The sequence below is a fragment of the Puma concolor genome, chromosome A1, assembly GCF_028749965.1.
Source record: "Puma concolor isolate L17-30 chromosome A1, mPumCon1.1.hap2, whole genome shotgun sequence".
Taxonomy (NCBI): domain Eukaryota; kingdom Metazoa; phylum Chordata; class Mammalia; order Carnivora; family Felidae; genus Puma; species Puma concolor.
Window position 1 is genome coordinate 78980402 of NC_141667.1, and position 22943 is coordinate 79003344.

At 35.2% G+C, this 22943-nt stretch overlaps 1 long non-coding RNA gene and 1 pseudogene across 4 annotated transcripts in view; both read left to right on the plus strand.

Moving 5' to 3' along the window:
- LOC147584248 (uncharacterized) overlaps nucleotides 1–22943 on the plus strand; it is a 108163-nt gene that overhangs the window by 13123 nt on the left and 72097 nt on the right. The gene's annotated exons all lie outside the window — the stretch shown is intronic.
- On the plus strand, nucleotides 21101–22540 carry LOC112860552 (myotilin pseudogene; annotated as a pseudogene).

Below are 22943 nucleotides of genomic sequence, written 5' to 3' on the forward strand. Positions count from 1 at the left end.
AATCCTTGGGGTGCCAGGCTGGCCCAGCAGTTTTGGCATCTGATCCTTGATTTCAGCTTAGGTCATGATCTCATGGTTTGTGGGATGGAGCCCCGCATTGGGCTCTGCACTGTTAGTGCAGAGCCTGCTTGGGATTCTCTCTCTCCCTTGCTCTCTGCACCTGCCCCACTCTCTCTAGCACACGCACTCTCTTCCAAAATAAATACATAAACTTCAAAAAAAAAGTAAATCAATCCTTTATTACTACTTCAATCTCTCTGATTAATGTTTCCCCTCTCCTCAAATGCTGTTTCTTCAAAAGGCACATGGTTTCCCCACTTTCTCACCTTATATTTCCTCATTACTCATCATTCAACTTTTATATCCCCAACTTTTATGTTCACCATCTCAACTTAAGTATTTTGTAATATATCATATCATATCAATTCATATCATATCATCCAGTGGAACTTACTGTCTTTCATGTGTTCATTACTGTTGAACATTACTGTGGAAGTTGTTTTGAAATCACAGTATTTCCCTTCATCTGTGTCATTTCCTGGATCCTTTTGCTCCTTAAATCTTAAACAGCAGTTTCTGTTTCCCAGGCTTCTTTTCTCAGCTTTCTTTAATTTTCTTTTTATTTTATACTACCTCTTTGAGAAAACCATACACATTCTTCTTTTCAACAAACTATTGAAACTAATAGACAAAACTAGACTCATTACCATTTATCCCAGACTGTTTCACCTTGTAAGATATCCTGATTGCTCTTATAACAACCAGGTTGCTATCCAAGGCTTACTTCAGATTTCTTCTCCCACATAATCTGCAAATTAAGATTTCTTTTATTCTTTTTTCTTCATAAGAACTGCTAAGATATTACCTACAAATGCTCATTATATTTTACTTGAAAGCTGTAATCTCCTAACTATTCCTTCTGCCTATATACTTTAATCCTTCTTTTCAGTTCTCTAAAAAGCAATTCTTATTTCACTACCTTTGTTAAAAATCCTATAATGCCCTCTCTAATTTGAAACATAAAAATAATAAATTCTTCAGTATAAGGAGAGGCATACTACACATTATCCCTTAGCAGCCTAAGAAGGAAACAATGCTGAAGACACCTTGATCTTGGACTTCTAGCCCCCAGAACTCTGATACAATTAATTTATTTTGTTTAAGTCATTCAATTTGTGGTACTTTAAGGCAGCTGTAGCAAAATCAATAGCTTCATACACAAAACTAATAAGTTAGAGGTCATTATAGTGAAGAGATACTCATTAACAGTAGCAACAAAGATGATTAAATATGTAGGAATAAACTTAAGAAGAAGTGTTTAAGACATTTATGAATAATTTTTTTTAATTTATTTATTTTCAGAGAGAGTGAGCAGGGAAGGGGCAGAAGGAGAGGGAGAGAGACTCCCAAGCAGGTTCTGCACCATCAGCACAGAGCCTGATTTGGAGCTCGAACTCACCAACCATGAGATTATGACCTTAGGCAAAATCAAGAGTCAGACGCTTAACTGAGTGAACTACCCAGGGGCCCCTATGAACAAAAATTTCAAATACTACTTAAGGGCATAAAAATAGATTGAGAAAATGGAAAGACATTCCTGGTTAATAGATTGGATAAGTCAGTAACCCTAAATTAACTTATTGATTAAACATAATCCTTAAAAATATGCCTGTTTTTTTATAGGGTTGGACAAGCTGATAATAAATTTCAGATAAGAAAACAAGCATGAAAGGATAGGAAAACACTCAAAAAGAAAAGCTGTGAGAAGGAACCAGACCAAAGAGATATTAAAAAATACCAAAAGTCTCTACAATTGAAAAGTAGTGATACAAAGAAAGGAAGTAAGTTATTGGATTTAAGTAAAAAGCCCAGAAATAGACTAAAAAGTATGGAGATTTTAGGTATCATGTAAGTTAAATTTCATATCATTGGAGCAGAAAACCTATTCTTCAATGAATTATGTGTGATCCATATCTCATATCACACAAAGGATAACCTGCAAATGAATTAGGGATCTAATGTAAAAAATTAAATCATGCAGGTACAACAATCATGGGTGAGTTTCTCTTTAAGATTGGTGTAGGTAAAGGATTTTGAGCTCTTACTTAATTTTCATGGACTATAAAAGATTCATATATTTTTACAAATGAAATAAGGTACATTGCAGATTACACCAAAAACAAAATCAAAAACTGAAAAAGAGAAGACGGGCACCTGGGTGGCTCAGTCATTTAAGCATCAGACCTCTGCTCAGGTCATGATATTGTCATGATATTGTGGTTCATGAGTTCAAGCCCCACGTGGAGCTCTGTGCTGACAGCTCAGAACCTGGATCCTGCTTTGGATTCTCTGTCTCCCTCTCTCTCTGCCTCTCTCTCTCTCTCTCTCAAAAATAAACATTAAAATTTTTTTCAAAAACTGAAAAGTGGAAGAAAATAATTAGAATATTAACTGGAAGTCTTCATACCTCTAATATATAAGCAAGTCTTAAAAACTGATAGGCATAGGAACAAAATCCAAAAATAAAATAAGAAAAATGGAAAAAAAAAAGACATGAACAGGAAATTCTTATACACACACAAAAAGATGTAGAAATGGTCCTTAAAAGGAAAAATCTTTCATCTTTCAGGTTGGTAAAAATTTTAAACTATGGCATTTATGAGATTGTAGGGAAACAAGTATATTCATACTCATACATTGCTGATAGAAATGCGATTTGCTACACCTCTCCTGGAGGGACATTTGGTAATACTAAACAAAGTATATATGCCCTTACCTAAAGAAACTGTATATGCACCTTACATATATCCTATTTTCAAAGGAGTTATTGTCAGAACCACACTCATGTTTCCCATACCCCTCCTATGTTCCATGTATAAATAATTAAAATCAACAAGGATGAGGATAAGGACTGATCCAGTATTGAACACACACAGTGACAAAGGCACTTAATTGTATTACAAGTGAATGACAAAACATAGTGAAGAGGGTTGGCAAGAGCTAAGTTATATAATTTTGGAAAACAGTACTTTGTATATTTTAAGGTTTAAGAGTAAACAAAATATACACAGATATTTTACTCTAGTTAATACATTTGTTTCTTACAGGGGAATCATTTCTGACTCTGAAACACCTTCATGCATGTACATATTTTTAATGTATATTACTACAGTAACTAAATACATTGTGCATAAGGATAGGTTTTATAATATCAGAGGAAACAATAGCAAATAAAGAAAGGAAGGCTAGATTGATCCCTGTGATGATTTCTAAATTGTAATTAGAGCTATCAGTGCACACACACACACACACACACACACACACACACACAGAAATGGATAGATACAGGATTACATAAATGTATGTATGTTAGTATATAGGTATCTAGCAGCAGTGAGCACATGTACTATCTAACCCTACATACCATTTGTCAATTTAAAATAATCAGGGCTCCTTGGAAAAATGTTCCATTTTCATGGTGAGGTTAACAAAAGTACAAGATGAGCCTAGAATATCTAATAATGCTAATTAATGAAGTGCTCAAAAATCTGATATAGTCATTAAAAAAAGACACAAGCACCACATGAAGCAGCTCCCAATGGCCAAATCTGGGACAATTTAAGCAACAAAATAAATAACAATGTTAATTTATGGATAGTTTATGATAAATTATGGATATGAAAATTATGGATAAACTGGGCTAATTTAAATATTCAGAATATTTTTTAAAAAATGAATAATTAAAAAATAAATAAACAGAAGAGAAGAGCAATTCTTTCTTAAAGTAGAATGTAGAAAGGACAGGGAAAATAGAATATTACCATTAGGCAAACACCTAAAGAGAAACAAATATTGCAGCCAAGATTTATCAAATATGCTAAAGTAGTGTGTAAAAGTCTGATAAGAAACAGATAATGTACATATTGTTGTATTCAAGGACACTGAAAAATTTGTTGAGGGAAAAATGAACGAGGATTACATTTAAGTAGAAGATACAGTAAAAATGATTAAGGGGAACATTTTGGTTAATGATATGATACTATTCTAATATAATTAGGCATGAATATTTGGAAATGTTTAAGTGGAAAATGGAAACTCTCTGCTATGGAAATATTACTTGAAGATATATACCTTTTGTGTGCATGGAGCTGTGTAATTGTGTGCAATGATCAGTCATAGGTGTCAGAGGGTGAAAAAAACATACAAACTATTGGATGCCTGGCCCTAGGTTTTCTTAAGTCAACATGTTCTTGATATATTTGTGAAGTGATAAATATAAGAAAATTGTGACATAAATTTTTTAAATTTTTCTTAACATTTACTTATTTTTGAGAGAGAGGGAGAAAGAGAGAGAGAGACACACAGCATGAGTGGGGGAGGGGCAGAGAGGGTGACAGAATCCAAGCAGGCTCCAGGCTCCCAGCTGTCAGCACAGAGCCCCAACAGAGCCCCACGTGGGGCGCCACGCGGGGCTGGACCAGGGCGGAACTCATGAACTGTGAGATCATGACCTGAGCTGAAGTCAGACACTCAACCGACTGAGCCACCCAGACGCCCCAATTTTTTAACCTCTGCTTTACTATACTTTGTAGGATAGTCTTTGGGTATTTGGTTTTAGTTTTCCATGCAATACATTTTTGTAAGAGTATCTTTCTCTTACTTTAATCTTTTAAACATTTTAATAAAAAAAAATTGATGTGCATAGGCAATTTCCATACCTTTCATCAAAAATGTCGGAAAGGTAAATGTGTTAGAATAAAATCAAGCATATTTGAGTTAAAACAGATGGTAAAACATTTTTTAGAATATATACAGGTAACTTTATATTCAAGAAAGAAAAAATGAAACTGGAGATAATATTAATAAATGTATCTCATCTCAGACAAATAACATGAAAATGATTATAGGTAATTTGTTCAAATGGATGTATTTTATTTTTATAAAAGAATAGTAATCAGTGAGTTAAACCCAAAATGAACTCTGTTTTAATCTAGGACAGGCAAAGTGTAGTATAAGAATAGTATATGAGAAGACTTGAAGGAGTAAGCCATACAGAAGGGACTCTGGATATTAAAATATTTAGCCCAGTTTCCAGAAGGGAAGTCCAATGACTGGAAATCCTGCTGCATATGTAAAGAGAAAAAACTATTTATTGTGGAATGAAAATAAACTACTAACAAGTCCTATTAGAAGGGAGTAAAAATGAGAAGAAATATAAACTAAACACATAAACATAAAGTTAAAAAATTAAGTCTAAAATAAAATACCAAATGAACACCTTAATAAAATTACAAAATAAGGCTAAATATGGCATTTTTCTTTAACATAGAATATTCATATTTCATTTAATTATCACATTCAGTGTCTGGATTCAGTAGCTCTTGTCAACCTTCTACCACAAAAATAAAGTAAACCATGGATTTGATGTTACTTCCTTAGTGGAAAACTTGTAAAGCGTCATCTTGTCCTGAACTTGCAGGGTCATAAGATTTCTATTCTTGGATTAATCCATTGTTTGTTTACAGACCATTGTGGTTCAGTGTACATGTGTGTTCTGATCAGTGACAAAGTAGTTAAACCTGTTTGGTTGATGTAAGAAGGTAGTGATAGTATGTGTGCAAGTGTAAATGCCATCTTATTCTCTCAGGCATAGATTTTATCTCCTTACCAAGGGATGCATAGTGTGTCATGTTTTGGTGTGCACCTGTACAACTTCCCAGCTTCATCTCCAGGATTCTCTGTTTGGAACTCTATCACCTGCAGCACTCCAGGCCCATTCTCCTTCACGCTTAGGCTTGTGATCCTCACTCAGTCTAACATAGCCTTGTCACAAATCTCCTACCCCATCTCACCTTCATTTAAAACTTGCCCTTCCCAGCAAACATTTTTGCTCAGCTAATTTAACTTATCTTTTGGTCACAACATAGAACACCTATTACTTGCTATTTATATAATAAACAGAGTGCCTACAGCATGCCAAATACTGTCCTGGACTCTAGTGGTAAATCTGTTAAAACAGAGTTTTTTTTCTGTCCTTGTGGCCCTTGTGCTCTAGAAATAATTAATTTTTACAAGTAATTGTATATTTATACTTGAAATAGGCTTTATTGATGAGAGAAGTTCATATAAAAATCATCCTGAAATCTTCCAGGTATGCTGAGTCCTTCTATGCTAACATGTCTTTGTTTTCTCACTAGAATATAATATTTTGGGGGCAGATGTAATGTACTGAGTACAATGCTTCATCCTTAGCAGGTGTTTAATGGATGTCTGTTTAACTTAAACATGTATAATAATCATCCATAAAACATCAGGAAATGATTTCCTTGATATCTTGTTAATATATGTACCTCAAAAAATATCTTTGTAGATTCATTTTCATGATGCATTCATTTTCATATAAGTGAATTTTTACTCTTCACTGGGACCTGAGTGGAAAAAAAATTGCCACTTCCGTCCTTTTGCTATTTTCCCCCTAAAATGAAACTTTGTATAAAAGACTGACTTACACAAGATAGGAATACCCAGGACATTTTAGAAACAGAAAAGTGTGTCAGGACATAGCAATAACTGGACCAGTGTCAGAGACTCTGGGTCTAAAGTTCTCTCTTATGTAGCTAAAGAGTGGGATACAGTATTGAAAGTGAGAGATGGATAATTTATGGGAAAAAACAAGAGCCCCAAATAAGGGTCCTTGCCCCATTTTTATTAGGATCAGAAGGCTTACAAACATGGTGATGAACATGCATAAAGAGACAATGAATCCGTGAACATTAACTTGTGTACGTGAGGGAAAGGGGGTCTTGAAGATATTTGGGGTTAGGGGTTTAGGTTAATACAAAGCAAAATCCTGATGCCAGGCAGTCTGGCAGAAGGTTGTTTACAAGGAACATGAGGCACAACCTCTGCTTATCTTAGCTAGCCTAGAAGATGAGACAGGTAGGGGAAATAAACTCAGAGTTAACAAGGCACCTTTTTTTATTAATCATCTCAGCTCTGGGCTGCTACAGCTGTGGTCTATAGCCCAATTTATCTGTTTACCTAACTTGGTCCTTTCTTCCTTGAAAGCATTTTCTGCCATAGTACTAAAATGGGGGTGCTTCCACCTTGAATATCTAATCTTATTTATTTCATATACCTATGTATTGGGCACCTTTGCACCCTTATTTTTGGGCCTTTGGCCCCCCCCCCTCTATTCCAGGAGCTCTGCACCTCCTCTCTATTCTGGGGTGCCTTTGCACCTCCCTATTCTTGGTTGCCTTGTCTTGTTTACCCAAACTCAGGTGTGAGCATCCTATGGTTTTATATTTCTTTATGCCTTGTTAACCCATTGGTGTAAGCCTGGGGGATTCCTAAGTTTATCCTCCACAAATAGCTTAAAAAATTATTTAAATGTGGTTTGCTTTATTGCCTGAGGCATTAGAGACAGACATATGGAAGAACATGGATGAACTCTGAGCATTTATTGAGTGTTCCTCACTAATTCATCAGTTAGAAGGTATAACCAAACAGGCTTCACTGTACTTATGAAGTCTGTTCAGGGTTGCCACTAGCTATCATCTGTTTACTTACATAGAAAATAAAGATCATTATATACATTTCTCAAAAAATCAGCCCTAATCTCTGGTATGCCCAAGTTTATAAAGGCATGCAGGCAACTCAAGAGAATAGAAGGGAATCAATTTAAGTTATTAACACAGTTCATAATATAATCAAATATTTGACTGATATTTAATTGGTTCTTGCTTCCATTTCCAAATTTGAAGGAGGTCCTAGACCAAGAGGTAAATGTTGTCTCTTAGAGTATTTGACAGAAACTCCACATTTAGTCATTGGCACATTTTTCCATGATTACAGGACTGATTTTCTGTGGTGTTTGTTTCCATTTCAATGTAAAGTTGAATTCTTAGGGCACACCAAAATTTGGTACTGCAAATAATACATACCCTAATATTGATGTAATTTTTATGTAATTCTAAAATTTTAAATTTCAGAATTTTTAAGTGTATTGGATATTAGGTGAAAATGTTGCATGATAAGTATATTCTGGCTATAGCTGGCAGGTCATTCATTTAGGTACTATATTAAAATTTACTGCAATAATTTTATTAAAAAGGGCAAACAAACTGAGGATATATATGAACAATATACTTGGAGAAAATAAGTTAATATGATTCTAATTTTTACATAGTTGGTTAAGACTTTTTTTTTACTCTGACATATGTTGGTATTTTCTAAAATGATTAATACAACTTTCATAATAGTTTGAGACAAATCTTGAGTTTATAATGTACAGTGAAGATTTTATTCCAATCTCACTAGCAAAAGCTAATTTTAGATGAATTTTTAATTTTTTTTAACGTTTATTATTGAGAGACAGAGAGAGAGACAAAGCATGAGCATGGTAGGGGCTTAGAGGAGGAGGGACAGAATCTGAAGCAGGCTCCAGGCTCTGAGCTGTCAGCACAGAGCCCGATGCAGGGCTCAAACCCACAAACTGTGAGATCATGACCTGAGCCGAAGTCAGATGCTTAACCGACTGAGCCACCCAGGTGCCCCTAGATTAATTTTTAATAATAGTTCCAAAAATATTTCTTAAAATATTATGCATGCATACATGGAAAACACTTATGTATCTATGCTGGTCCTACCTCAAGTCTCCATGTTCTAGATTTCACCTAAACTCAGTATATCTCATGCAATAAACCTGAACCTTAAATTTTGTTCTCCCATTTGTTTCAGAAAATTTTTTTCTTTCATCTTCTGTGAATAATGATATTTGGTCAATTTTCTCACCCATGTTCTATTTGGTGGGTCCATTAAAATTTAACTTCACTTACATTGCTTCAATAAATAAAAAGTTAATTCATAGAAGTGAAAAAGCTAATCAAAGACCAATTTAGTGCTTGATATGTACTAGTCACTTATGTACTTTCGGGAGGCCATTTGGGGGAGCCATGGAGACATAAGATGACATCCTACCCATTCAATAGATCATTTCTGTAGGATCTTACATCCTACATTGTACATGTGCAGCTCACATCATAGTTTTAGCTCAGTGTCACTCACCAAGGAGTGTATACCAAAATTTCCTGTAGAGTTTTTAAAAAGTATAAATTCTTGAGGATCTAGCTCAGAGTTACAATATCACAATCTCTGAGGATGAACTCTGATCACAGTTTAGTTAAAGAGTACTGATTTTTTTGTGGATCCATTCTTATATATAATATCTATATATTTAAGTTTTAATTGAGGAATGTAATAAAACATTTATATTTTAGAACTAAAGCAGATGGTGTTACATTTCTGGGGAATTGTTTTAGTCCATTACCCAACCAGACTGCTAGCATCTTGCAGGAGAGAAAATGGTTTATGCCACTGAAATATCTCATGACAGTTTTGGTTGTTTTTTCTCTTAATAATGTTTGTTGACTTATTGATGCACTCTTCTTAATAATGGATTATATTCACCCTCCTTCTACCCATCCAATTTCTATCCCAACTTGACACTCTTCTATGTAGAGATTAGAGCTCTAGAGAGCAAGAGCATACTGCTGAGGTAATTAGTGGGATTCTAGGCAAGCATTTGGGGGAAGAGAGCCATACCTATTTATGATCATCACAGTTAGAATATCTGCATTGTATAGATACAGGATATTTGGAGATCCTTCACTAAGAAAATAAAACAATAGTTCTGTCACTGTGGTTTAAGTCTTGTTGATAAAAGGCTGTTTTTGATCACGTTGAGTATAGAACTAAATCCAAGCTCCAAAGTGCCTTTAAGGTTTTGAAGAGTTTTCTTAACATGAATGATCAGGAAGGCAAGTCGGCTCCAGAGAGGTTTAGAGATCCTCATTCCTTTGTGGTTGCTATTACAAAATCACTTTCAATGATAAATAAAAACAGGGCCGCCTGGGTGCCTCAGCCAGTTAAGTAGACAACTCATGATTTTGGCTCAGGTCATGATCCCAGGGGTTGTGATATCGAGCCCTGTGTGGGATTCTCTATCTCCTCTCTCTCTGCCCCTCCCCTGCTCACGAGCATGCACTCTTTCTCAAAATAAACAAACAAAAAATAATAAACAAAAACTAATAAAAAATAAATATTAAGTTCAAATATTTAATAGTATATCACAGCCAGGACTTGTGCTAAGTGCTCTAGAAACACCATCACATCTTATCCTGATAATAGGAGATGGGTATTGTTATAGCTTTTGTATTAGGAATGTTTGCTTACAGGTAACATTGACATGAATTGATGAGAGTGGTCATGGATTCTCGGGGTGCCTGGGTGGCTCAGTCGGTTAGGCGTCCGGCTTCAGCTCAGGTCACGATCTCGCGGTCCATGAGTTCGAGCCCCGCGTCGGGCTCTGGGCTGATGACTCAGAGCCTGGAGCCTGCTTCCAATTCTGTGTCTCCCTCTCTCTCTGCCCCTCCCCCGTTCGTGCTCTGTCTCTCTCTGTCTCAAAAATAAATAAAACGTTAAAAAAATATATGGATTCTCTGCACTCATTCAACAAGCATTTATTGAGCCCTTTTGTAAATTATATATGGAAATAATGATTATAAGGATGAGGAAATCTGAAATACCATTATTTCAGCAATCATCCACTGTTATAGCCCCAATACTGTGCTCATCAAAGAAAAGCAGAATGGTGGTATATGTTGGTAGATGTGGCTCACTTCCTTTGCTTCAGTCATTTGGGGAAACAATGTGAAGAACTCAGAATGGGCATAATAACAGCATGAAAATGAATCAATAAAAAAATATACAGATTAAATGATAGGATGTGCAAATATTTATAAAAGTAATGTGGGCGGGGTGATGGGAGAAATTATGTGCGGATTCAGATAAAACAATATTGACCATGACTTGTTAACTGTTGAAACATATGCTTGGTATGTTTATATAATTTTTAATAATAATACATTTAAAAATAGAAAAAAGATCAATATGCAATTTAAAACCCTGATGAGTTCACAAGCAACCAAATAGTTGTTTCATTTTAATATTATAGTTCAATTCAGCAAGTGCATGAATTTTTCTTCCTCAACCAAAATGCAATTAACATCCATGAAATTATAGAATTTTCTATTTGCCTTTGCCCACCTATAATAATTGTGGCTAACGGCCATCTAAATTATTCATTTTATGTGGTGAACAAGTGATTATTCTTAAAACAGATCCTGTGCTCTTTTAAATTGCTTTTCTTCATTCCCCAGTTGGCCCAGACCATTACTGAGTTAAATGTTTCTTAATGAAGAATACTGCCTCACTGAACTTGGCTTTGTCTGTGAATCACAGGAATAATTTGAAATTCCTAAAGTCCAGAACGGCATCTCAAAACGAGATGACAAATGCTAAAATTCTATATCTCTATTCTCTAACCTTTTTCTGAAATGCTTTTTTTTCTTTTTTCTTTAGAAACAGTATACTCTCAGAGAGTATATTTTAAATCTATAAACCTGGATATAAATAGCCGGCATACTGATTGTTCTAAGAAGTTGATTGTATCAATCAAGACATAAACAGAACGTGTAAAATGAACAGAAACATGATGTATGAGGGAAGAGGGGAAAAAGGGAGGCATAGAATAGTGTTTCTCCTTCCTTCCTCCCTCTACGCACTAGCCCTTCCTATAGAGAAGAGAAGCTGCTAATAAAATTGCCTCAGTCCAAGGCAATGATAAGAGTTATACTTTTTATATTTATTTATTTATATTTTGAGAGAGCTAAAGAGTGCGTGCATGCACACATGCAACTGAAGGAGGGACAGATGGAGAGGGAGAGAGAGAATCTTAAGCAGGCTCAGCACCCAGCTCGGCCTGACCCCTGACGCAGGGCTCAATCTTAAGACCCTGAGATCAGGACCTAAACGGAAATCAAGAGTTGGACATTTAATCGACTGAGCCACTCAGGTGCTCCTAGAGTTACATTTCAAAAGATGAGATTGAACTGTGTTCATGCCATTGTGCTTTATCCATTCTTTTTTGTTTTCCACTTCTTTTGTGTACCATCCACTTCCATGTGGTGAGGTTGTTATGCTGAAATTGACTATACATATTTCATAATGTCATTGCCCTCTTACTTTGATTCTTGTTAGGAGGAAGATAGAGAAAATAAAGAGAATGTCTGAGAAACAGTGGAAGTAAGGATTTCCATTTAACTATGATATATATATATCAATCACAGCCCTCACCAGACCCTATATCATAGTGTGGGTTTAGCCTATATGTTAATAACCTGGAATTTTCATTTGGATGCTGTTTCTTTCATATATCCCACTCTTCCTGGTGTATGTGTGTGTGTCCAAGTGAGGGCCATCAGAGGTTATTAATGACATATTCCTGGTAAGTAGCCTGGATAAAAATAATGTTAAACTAACACCAGAAAACCATAATTCTACACACTGTGCATGCACACTTAGCAACGGTGTTATTTTAACACTATATTATTCTTTGCTTAGTGGCTAAAGACTTGGCTTATTTTATGAAATTATTTTGGTGAGCAAATAATTAATCTTAAGTTTGTGGGCCTGACTCAGTGGCTTTGTAAACAATTGGTGCAAACATACCAAATTATAACTTGAAAGTTACAAAATCTGAAAATATTTACTTTTATTTTACCTGTGTTTGCTTGAGCTTCTGGTTGACAGAGCACCTTTCTAAGATATGGAAATCGCTTCTCCTTTGCTTCCTTCAGGTGCCAGAAATTGATTTTGCAGTCAGCAGGAATATCATGCCCAGCTGTGTCCTTTTTCATTTCTGCCTTTCCCTTGACTTTACCTTCTAGTTAGTCAGAAAGCAATCACATAACCCCAACAGTGTCAAAACTGTAGTATTCTAAATGTCTCAGCTAGGTATCTCCAAACTTCCAAAAACCTCCCGAATTTTCTTGTCATCAAGGACCCGTGTATGCCTAATCAAGTGCCTTCATACAGAGACACTCATTTAGCTAAATTATTATGTGTTGTAATAAAAAAGTAATCATTTTAATGCAAAACTTTTCACTATAGTGATAAAATATTCATGCAATATTTAAATATGAATTAACAAAGCTAAACACGTAGACACATTTTATTATAACTGATGAATGTAATAAATTAGCATTCTGTGAATATGTGATTTTTAAATTAGAGTATTTTCCCTCCACTTTGGTTATACAGGAAATATATTTAAACTTTCTTTAAAGTAATAAATATGAAGGCATAATCAAATGTAAAGTTTGGCCTTTATACTAATATCACTTTTATCCGTATTTGTTCCCACTTATTGTTAACAAGGGCAATTGCCCACGAAAATAGTCCTGAAATAAGCAATTAATTTATATGGATAATCGTACTGAAAATCCTATGATGTGCAAATATATTGGGCTGTTTAAGGTATTTAGTAGATTTATACGGGGTAGATTGTATTCTAGGAATGGAGATATAATATACCAAGTTCCATAAATGAGATTTCATATCTCTCAGATATACCAACCATGGATAAGTGAAATGTTCTGATGGAAAGTGTAAACACAGGGCAGAGGCCACAGCTGGTGATTCTATTGCCTCAAAAACTTATACCAAGTAAGGCTTCATCTCTAAACCCACTACAATTGCTGAGTAGTGCCAGTTATGACATATCCAACTTTGCAAATGTTGGCAAAAAAAAAAAAAAAAAAAATTCTGGCAAACCTTCATATAGGCCAAACCTCCTCAAGCAAAATTAAATTTATCTTTCTGAGGAATTCCATCTGAAAATGACATGTAGACACCAGAGGTTTTGGGGATTTTGTTTATTGTTATTGTTGTTATTGTTTTGTAAATTATTTAATTGATTAATTCTCCATTCAAAATCCTTTAAAGTTTTTCTATAGTGCATTAATTAAATACTGATTTCTCAGCCAGCCATTCACTTCCCTCCACAATATAGACCCAGCCTCGCTTATCCTTATATCCTTCTTTTCTCATACTGGTTTTTGCTTTTCTTGATACTGTTTTCATAGATTCAACTCTTCCGTTTTTGTTTCAATGCTCATCTTGAGTGCTATATTGCTCAGAAAGTTTTGTTCCCTCCTCTGGCCACATAATTGGATTTTTTTTTTTTTTCCTTTTCCTGAAGCACAAGGAGATATTTATCTTCTCAAATGATGCTTATTTCAGTTTGTTCACTGGTTATACAGTTGCTTGGGTATTTCACTGACAAAATGTCTAAACTTAGGGGCACCTTCTATTCTAAGAACATGCCTAGTTTTGTCTTGGAATATTAGGGTGTTTTCAGTGTTGTAGGTATAATGGAGAGTAAGAGAACTAATGTGTACTGAGTTCTTATACAGGGACGGGCACTTGGCTTTAGTACTGGCAAATATTCAAATTGTTTTGATTCTGCCAATGTTCCATCAGTTTAATTAAAATAACTGGTATATTTGAGCTTTAAGAACGGATGTATTTGCCGGGAACTTCCAGGCAGAGAAAGGATACTTGATACATGTATTCCATACATACTACCATGTTCATGGGTTAACTGGAAAGCCTGTTACAATGATAAAGTGTTGAACAAAATGAAAGCTGTTGGCTATAATATGAAAAAAATAAATAAAATGGGTTCTTCTTGGTTACTATTTTTTTAACATTACTGAAAACATCTTATGCCTATTCTTTACAAAAGGAGTATTATCTCAGAGAATTATCAGTTATTCCATGCTGTGATTTATGCTAGCTCCAACTATTTCCATCAGGTTAAACCATTTGCTTCTGTCTAGCATTCTTCCACTTACTCCATACAGGTTCCAGAATTATTTTTGTAAAATACATATTGATCATGCTGCTTCTCTGCTGAAAGACCCCTCTCATGGCTTGTCCTGAATTTTAGAATGAATTCTAATTTCTTATCAAGGTGTTAAAGAATCCCTATAATCTGAACCAATCTGTTTCTCAATCATTTTCATCTGAAATCCTAATTTATTGGACAAATTCATTGCCTTATCAAAAATATTTTGAAACTGTATCAATCAAAGTTTAATCCAAAAGACAGAAAACTCTCTAGGTATTTTAACATAAAGCAGTTCAAAACAGGGAATCAAGTGATTATAGTATTGTTGGAAATGCTGAAGGCCAAAACCAGATTCTAACTCAGGGTATAAGAATGATTCCCACAGCAATGAAGAAGTGATTCACTAGGGTGCCACTCCCCCTGAAGCCAACACAGGAACTAATGTCAGAATCAAAAAGTCCCTGCCAGAGCTGACACCTCACTGTCAGAATACTGAAAAATGATCTATGGAACAGAGCTACAGAACAACTACCATCAAAATTGGTCTGAAAATTGGCCTCTGCTTCATTTCCTCCTTTCAGTTATCCTTTTTTTATCATCGTTTTGGGAAAAATCAACTTCCTCCTTTGGGGAGAGAACAAAAGTCTCTGGGAGAGGGTAGTTGTCCTTCTTAACACTGTTATATTTACAGTTTCTTTTTCTGATACATGAGCATTTGAGTAAGTTGCTCAAATGTTTATCAATCTCATTTAGAAAGAGAGTGTGGGGCACCTTGGTGGTTCATTCAGTTAAGCATCTGACTTTGGCTCAGGTCATGATCTCACTCAGTTTGAGCCCTGCCCTGGGTGGGGCTCTGTCTGGGATGGGGCTCTGCTGACAGCTCAGAGCCTGGAGCCTGCTTCAGATTCTGTGTCTCCCTCTCTCTGTGCCCCTCTCCCAGTCACACTCTGTCTCTCTAAAAAATAAATAAACATTAAAAAAAATTTTAAAAAAGAAAGAGAGTGTTCTTTGGTGGAATAAATAATTTAAAAAACAGAGAGCTTAATAGAGTGGGAGACAGAGAAAGAATGCAAATATATGAAAATTTTAATAGATTCCATTTCTGTTTCCTAATATTGAACAGCATAGGAAAGATTATTTTGTGGCCTACCCACTTTATACCTGTTACCTTTTGATCTGTCCACCACTTTTCATCTACCATCTTTGTAGCTATTCTTTTTTTTTTTTTTTAATGTTTATTTATTTTTGGGACAGAGACAGAGCATGAACGGGGGAGGGGCAGAGAGAGAGGGAGACACAGAATCAGAAACAGGCTCCAGGCTCTGAGCCATCAGCCCAGAGCCTGACGCGAGGCTCGAACTCACGGACTTCGAGATCGTGACCTGGCTGAAGTCGGACGCTTAACCGACTGCGCCACCCAGGCGCCCTTTGTAGCTATTCTTATCTTAATTCAATAGCAGAAAAAAATTACTCTCGGGAATAGATTTTCCCATGTTTAAATAGAAAAGGTTAGCATTAAGGTCATTATGATTGCTACCAAACTTCTTTGTTATGTAAAATAACATTCATTTCTTATGTTTAAAATTTATGCCAGAAAAAAAAAATTAAAAACTTCTTGTGGCCTTGCATTGTTTAAAACTGTGGAAGAAAAGTAAATGGCAATAAACACGTTTTGCTTAAACCCAATAAAAAGGTAAATTATTGTGAAAGAACAATGTACATTATTTAAATGGTGTAGAGAGGATTATTTGGCAAGTATTCAAGTTCCTCACAGGGGAAAAGCAATACTATTTCACAGTGTGGACAATTATTGGTACAATGTGTATTTTTTCCCTTTAATAATTGCGTGTTCCCTTTTGTCACAACTGCACAAGACAGAATAATTAAAGTACATTAGCTACATTGTGGAAGGGACATTTGGTTTTAATTAACATTGGACCGTAAGAAAAGCAATTTGCTTTCTATTACCATTCATTCTTTGATGCACACATACACACATATATACAGAGTCTATGTGAAATGCTACAAAGCTTCTCCATCTGAAGTTAACACCAAGGCTAACTAAAATGTACAAGATGTTGTATGCAGGAGAATCACTTTCTTCTCTTTGGTATTTTAGACAATTGTGTGGCAGCCTAATGTAAAATGACTTAAAACCAGAGTCAGTTTTGTGTGATTATTCCAAAAGTGGACTGGACAATCAGCAAAGCCACCTAGTATTCATATGGCAGGAACAGAAAGCCAGAACTCAATAGAGAGTAAAATTACAATAAATACTCATTTTAAGTTAGAACCTAAAGAAGTAAGACTGACACCTCTGACTTGTTAATACAATTTGGTGAAAAAGAAGTTTATCTTAAGGTAAGTAAAATGTCAGTGAAAGCTTTTCATACAGGTTAGGAATGCATATAGATTCCCTGCATGATAAACTAATTTAACCATACTCCCCACCAGAAGGATATTGACCATGTATCAGTTAGCTTTTGCTGCATAACGTACCACTTGAAATACTAAAGGTTTAAATAATGACCATTTATTTAACTCATGATTCTGTGTTTTGGCAATTGGGTTGGCCTTATCTGGGCAATTCTTGTTTCAATGGCTCAGTCATACATCTGAGCTCAACAGTGCCGTCGGCTTGGAAGTGGTTCTGTGGAATGACTGCAGCTGGAAGAGTGTCTCTGCTTCCCCATGGTCTTGTACTTCAGCAGACCAGCTGGAACGTGTTTACATGACAATTGGGCAGGATTCCAAGAGAGAGTAGACGTTGATTCTGGACTCCTGAGACCCTGTCCTCAGAATTGGCATGTTGTCACTTACACTATATTGGCCAACTGAGTCACACAGCCAGCCTACGTTCAAGAAATAGAAAAAGAAACTTCACTCTTTAATGCAAAGAAATTCCAAGTTACATTGAAAGGGTGTGAACATAAGGAAGACTGAAAGATTGTGGCCAGTTTTTCAATCTACTGTACCACATTGGGAAATATATTTTATTGGTGCAATAGTTCTCTTCATAATGAAGTGAATGATAATGAAACCTACAAACAAAAGTAGGCATCAGTGGAAGGATGTGTATATATTGCTCTTTCAGTCTTCCCATACATTTTCCAATGTCACCTCTGGTTCAGCCTAAATAATCTTCTTTGACTCCTAAGTCAGATTCATTCCAAGAACCTTAGACCACTGTTAAGCAGTTCTACACTTACATCAATTTAAGTTATTTTGACATCCAGATCTACAACATACATATTTCTAAGTGTGTCCTTTCTGAGCCCCACAAGTTGATACCCTGAGAATCTCTTTAAAAATGCAGATTATTCTGTGTTTTCATGTAGTTTCTCACATCTGTATTATTATCAAATTTACTTCATACTTTTAGATGTATTCTATACAGTTAAGGTCTTCCCTGCATAAGACTCATTGAGTTGAAAATGTCTTTTTTAATTACATTTAATTTTTACCTTCATTTGAATTCACTTAGAAATTCTTGATATCTCATATGTTTTAAGTATTTGTTGATAGAAATGGTTTTCTTATCTTTCTATCTCCATTATAATACCTTGTAGGTAAGGATAACATTATTCCCTTTGTAGAATTTATAAAATCTACTACTCTAGGTATTAATTATTGTTAAAGCTAAATTAATATCTGTCATCTCTCTCTCGGCTATATTTATGTGTGTATGTGTATACATACATATGCATATGCAAATACATATCCGCACACACAAATATGAATGTGTGTATGCATGTGCCTATAAATGCGTGTTTATAGTTAGATGGATATTTAAATAGATAAATGAAAAAATATATATTGACACTTCAATTACTCCTTTGAATGTCAGCTGTAATAGCAACATATTATTAAAATTTCAATATAAATGTACTTAGATAGGCATTTTCTTTTTTCACACTTTGAAATATTCCTGATTACCATAACCATCTACATATGTATGTGCATAATAGAGCCCATGGTGAAATTTTAAAATTATTTTACTTTATTTTTAAAAATTTTTTAATGTTTATTTTTGAGAGACAGAGCATGAGTGGGGGAAGGGCAGAGAGAGAGAGAATGAGAGGGAGATACAGAATCTGAAGCAGGCTTCAGGCTCTGATCTGTTAGCATAGAGCTCATCGTGGGGCTCGAACCCACAGACCATGAGATAATGACCTGAGCCAAAGTAGGACACTTAACTGACTGAGCCACCCAGGTGCCCCCAAATTATTTTTGACTCAATTATAGAAAACAATGTGATGGTTAACAGAGGGGAGGGCTGTGGGGGATGGAGAAATAGGTGATGGGGATTAAGGAATGCACTTGTCATGATGAGCACAGGGTAATATATGGAACTGTAGAATTACTATATCGTACACCTGAAAAACTAATACAACACTGCATGCTAACTAACTGGAATTAAAAACTTAAGTAAAAATTATTTTTGACAAGAATGATAATAAAACTTACACTCTGAATAAGGAATTAATAAAGGGCAAAGAAATACGGAATGACAAAAGTAAGACTCATAACATCAATGTGCTGGTTTAAGGTGTTTTTTTAAAATTTAATCCTCAGTACATAAATGAAAATTAGAATTAAAGTTTAGATTCTTCTAGAAAAATATCTTTGGCTAAGTCTGAATCTATATAATAACAGAATATAAATATTATATTAGTCATGACTTATTATACTTCAATGCAATAGGAATCAAAATTCTAAGTTCCTGCATATATCAGAGATATTCATTTGTTTTAAAATTGGAAAAGAGAGCTGTCTGGGTTGCTCAGTTAAGCATCGACTATTAGTTTTGGCTCAGGTCATGATCTCGTGGGTTGTGAGTTCAAGCTCCACGTCGGGCTTGTGCTGACAGCATTGGAGCCTGTTTGGGATTCTCTCTCTGCCCCTCCCCTGCTCATGCTTGCTCTCTCTCTCTCTCTCTCTCTCTCTCTCTCTCAAAATAAGTAAATAAACTAAAAAAATATTTAAAAAATAAAGATTGTACAGGAGCTGCATTTTTATCTTGATGGCTTGTACTTGGATATCCCTAATCACACTTAAACTGTAACCCTTTCCACTTTCAGAGATACTAATAAACTAGCTGTTAGGAGCTAAAAGTCTTGTGTCAGATGATCCTGGGGTTAAACCTCTGTTCTGCCACTGAAATATTATTTTTGGTAATAATTTATGTAAGCTCTTTAGTGCCCAATTTTCTCATTTGTGAAATATGAGTAAGAATCACATATGTCTGGTTATGGTTATGGATAAATGAAAAACTATATGCATTATAAAACTGGCAAAGAGTTGGTATTCAGTTCAAGATGATGCAAATATCAGATGAAGTCCCCTAACTTTCCTAAGTACCAATGTGTGTATGTTATTCTTAGGCTTGCTTTGTTTGTTAAAAATGGAAATTAAAAATAAATACTTCATGGTAATATACACATACATTAATAAGATAATGTGTATACATGCACTTAGAATAATTTGTAATAAATGAACATTCAATAAAAGTTAATTTCCTTCTTAAAAAGTCTTGAGGCCAAATTGTAATGGTAGACTCTTTAGCAAGATACGTACTGAGGACAAAGCCAGGTGACAGTGAACGGTCTATGGAAAACACTGTAAATATCTATGTGCCACAGGACCCTGAGAATCACAACATGGTATGGTTGGCCAGAGCCATTCATATGGGTAATAACACTGGTAGGTATATATTCTAGCATTTTGAAAATGAAACCAAAGTCTGAAAAGCTTAACATGCCTAAGGGCATCCAGTTAGGTTTTTCAATTTGGTCTAATCAGGCTTCTGTTTCCAAAACTCATGATTTTTTCCTCACTACATCATACACACACACACACACACACACACACACACACACACACACACACAGAACAGGTAAAACTTTTTTTTTTAAAAAAACAGACTTATAAACAGAAAACTTTTGGTTTAAATTAACCTCTTCTGACAACTGATCTCTTCTTCATATTACTGATCAGTTTTCACCTATGAGCATATGACAAAATAAATAATTGGAACAGTTTTAAAATAAATATATTTCAAGGAGGCCTTGGGCATTTATAAATTAAAACATCCATCACAATATTTACAAACTCAAATAAAATGGAAACTATTATCACTCCCAAATTATAGTCTGTAACACAAAGAATTTATGGAATTTAATGCATACTTCTCCACACTCAAGTTATTATTTTAAATTATATTTTAATAATAAGCCCTGTCAAACACTTGACTTCAAGTCTTATCTTAAAGACCATCTTTGTTGTTTTTAAAATGATTTTTGCTTCAATTTTGTTTAATTAATATTAGAATTTGCAGGAAAGGTAATGCATATAAAAACACATTTTGTTGAAGCTTCTAGATCTTCTAGCCAGACCAAATAATCTTCTATTATCTAGCTTAACCCATGCACAGAGCAAAGACGTTCTGCCTCTTCAACAGTGAATTCTCACACCACCATGTCCACCTCTGCTTTCTCTTCATCTCTTCAACAACTTTCTGGTTCCAACCAGAGCCAAAGGGTTATAGCCACCTATTACCAGTCCACAGCCAGCTTCCTGGGCTCCATATTGCCACCACAGTCTGATTACAGCAGCAGTAAATCCTTTCCACTGTGGACTCCAACTATCAACAACCCTACAGTGGCCAACCTGTAAATGCTAAGCCATCCCAAACTGCAAATTCTAGGATCATATCAAGAACTCCCAACAATGAAATACCAGGATCAAAAGAAAAGCTTTGAGTCAAGATTTGGAGAGAAAGCTGAAATGTAAAGACAGCGTTCTTCATAATGGAAGTCAATGGCTAACATATGAGAAGATAGATTGCAGATTACTAGAATCACAGAATGTAGTTGCTGTGTTTCAAGCCCAAAATGATAGAGAGCACAATTTCAAACACACACGACTATAAGTTCCAATGTCACAAGTAAGAAGTAGATCATTTTCAAAGGGATACGTGAATGATCAGGATTCAATCCAGAAGAAATCTTACCCACCATATTTTATTCAAGTGTGAGAGAACATGTTGACTGAATTGGAAGATTCTGCAGCATGAACTTTGTAGAGAGTGGACCACCAGCTCCTAATATGTCATTCTGTATAAATGGAAGACCAGTTTAATCAGATGATTTTCACAAAATGATGATGTCTGAGAAGTGTTATCATTCATTCATCTTTGAAGTGACGAGAGCTTCAGATGCAGGGTTTTTGCATGTGCTGCCTTGAGCTGAACAGGAGAAGTCACATTTACTGTGCTGGTGAGCGTCCTTGCAAAAGAACAGAGAAGAGCACCAATTTTCACCTTTAGACAACAAAGCAAAAAGGTTTTTGAGGGAGATTCAGTGAAGCTAGAATATCAGATCTCAATAGTTCCTCCACCAAAGCTTTCTGGAAAAGAAATAACAAAATGGTGCAATTCAATGCTGACCAAATAAATTTATAGCATGATAACTACAGATTAGTTACTTTATTGATAAAAGTTGTAAAAAAGAAAGATTCTGGTGTTGGTTGTTATTAAAGATAAGTTAATGAGCGACCACACATAACAGATTAGATGTTGTAGCCTGTGCAAACCAAACTCTTCCAACTCCTAAGCTGTTATGTGCTCAACCAACTTTCAGCAAATATTTACCATTAAACAGGAAACATTTAGATGTGAAATAAACTTTTAACCCATAAGGAGAATTTCAGCATCTGGCAGCTCAGTCTGGAATCTGTGAACGTGAAAAACCTGAATCACTCTATCAACATTGGAAAACACAGTGATATATTTGATTAAATTTTTGAAGTAAGTCCATAGGTGTTTTAACAGAATATGGCTTTATTAGGTAATATAACTGATATATGTGTGTGTATTGTCATATTTATTTATTTTTGAAAGAGAGAGACAGAGTGTGAGTGGGGGAGGGGCAGAGAGAGAGGGAGACACAGAATCTCCAGGCTCCAGGCTCCCAGCTGTCAGCAGAGTCCAATGCAAGGTTCAAACCCACAGACCACGAAATCATGACGTGAACTGAAGTCAGACACCTAATCAACTGAGACACCCACGTGCCCTGATATGTATGTATTTTATATGTATATGTCATACATACACATATAATATATATATGTGTATAAATATATATGTATATTATTTATTCCTTGACTCTTACATATTCTAGCTGTTGAT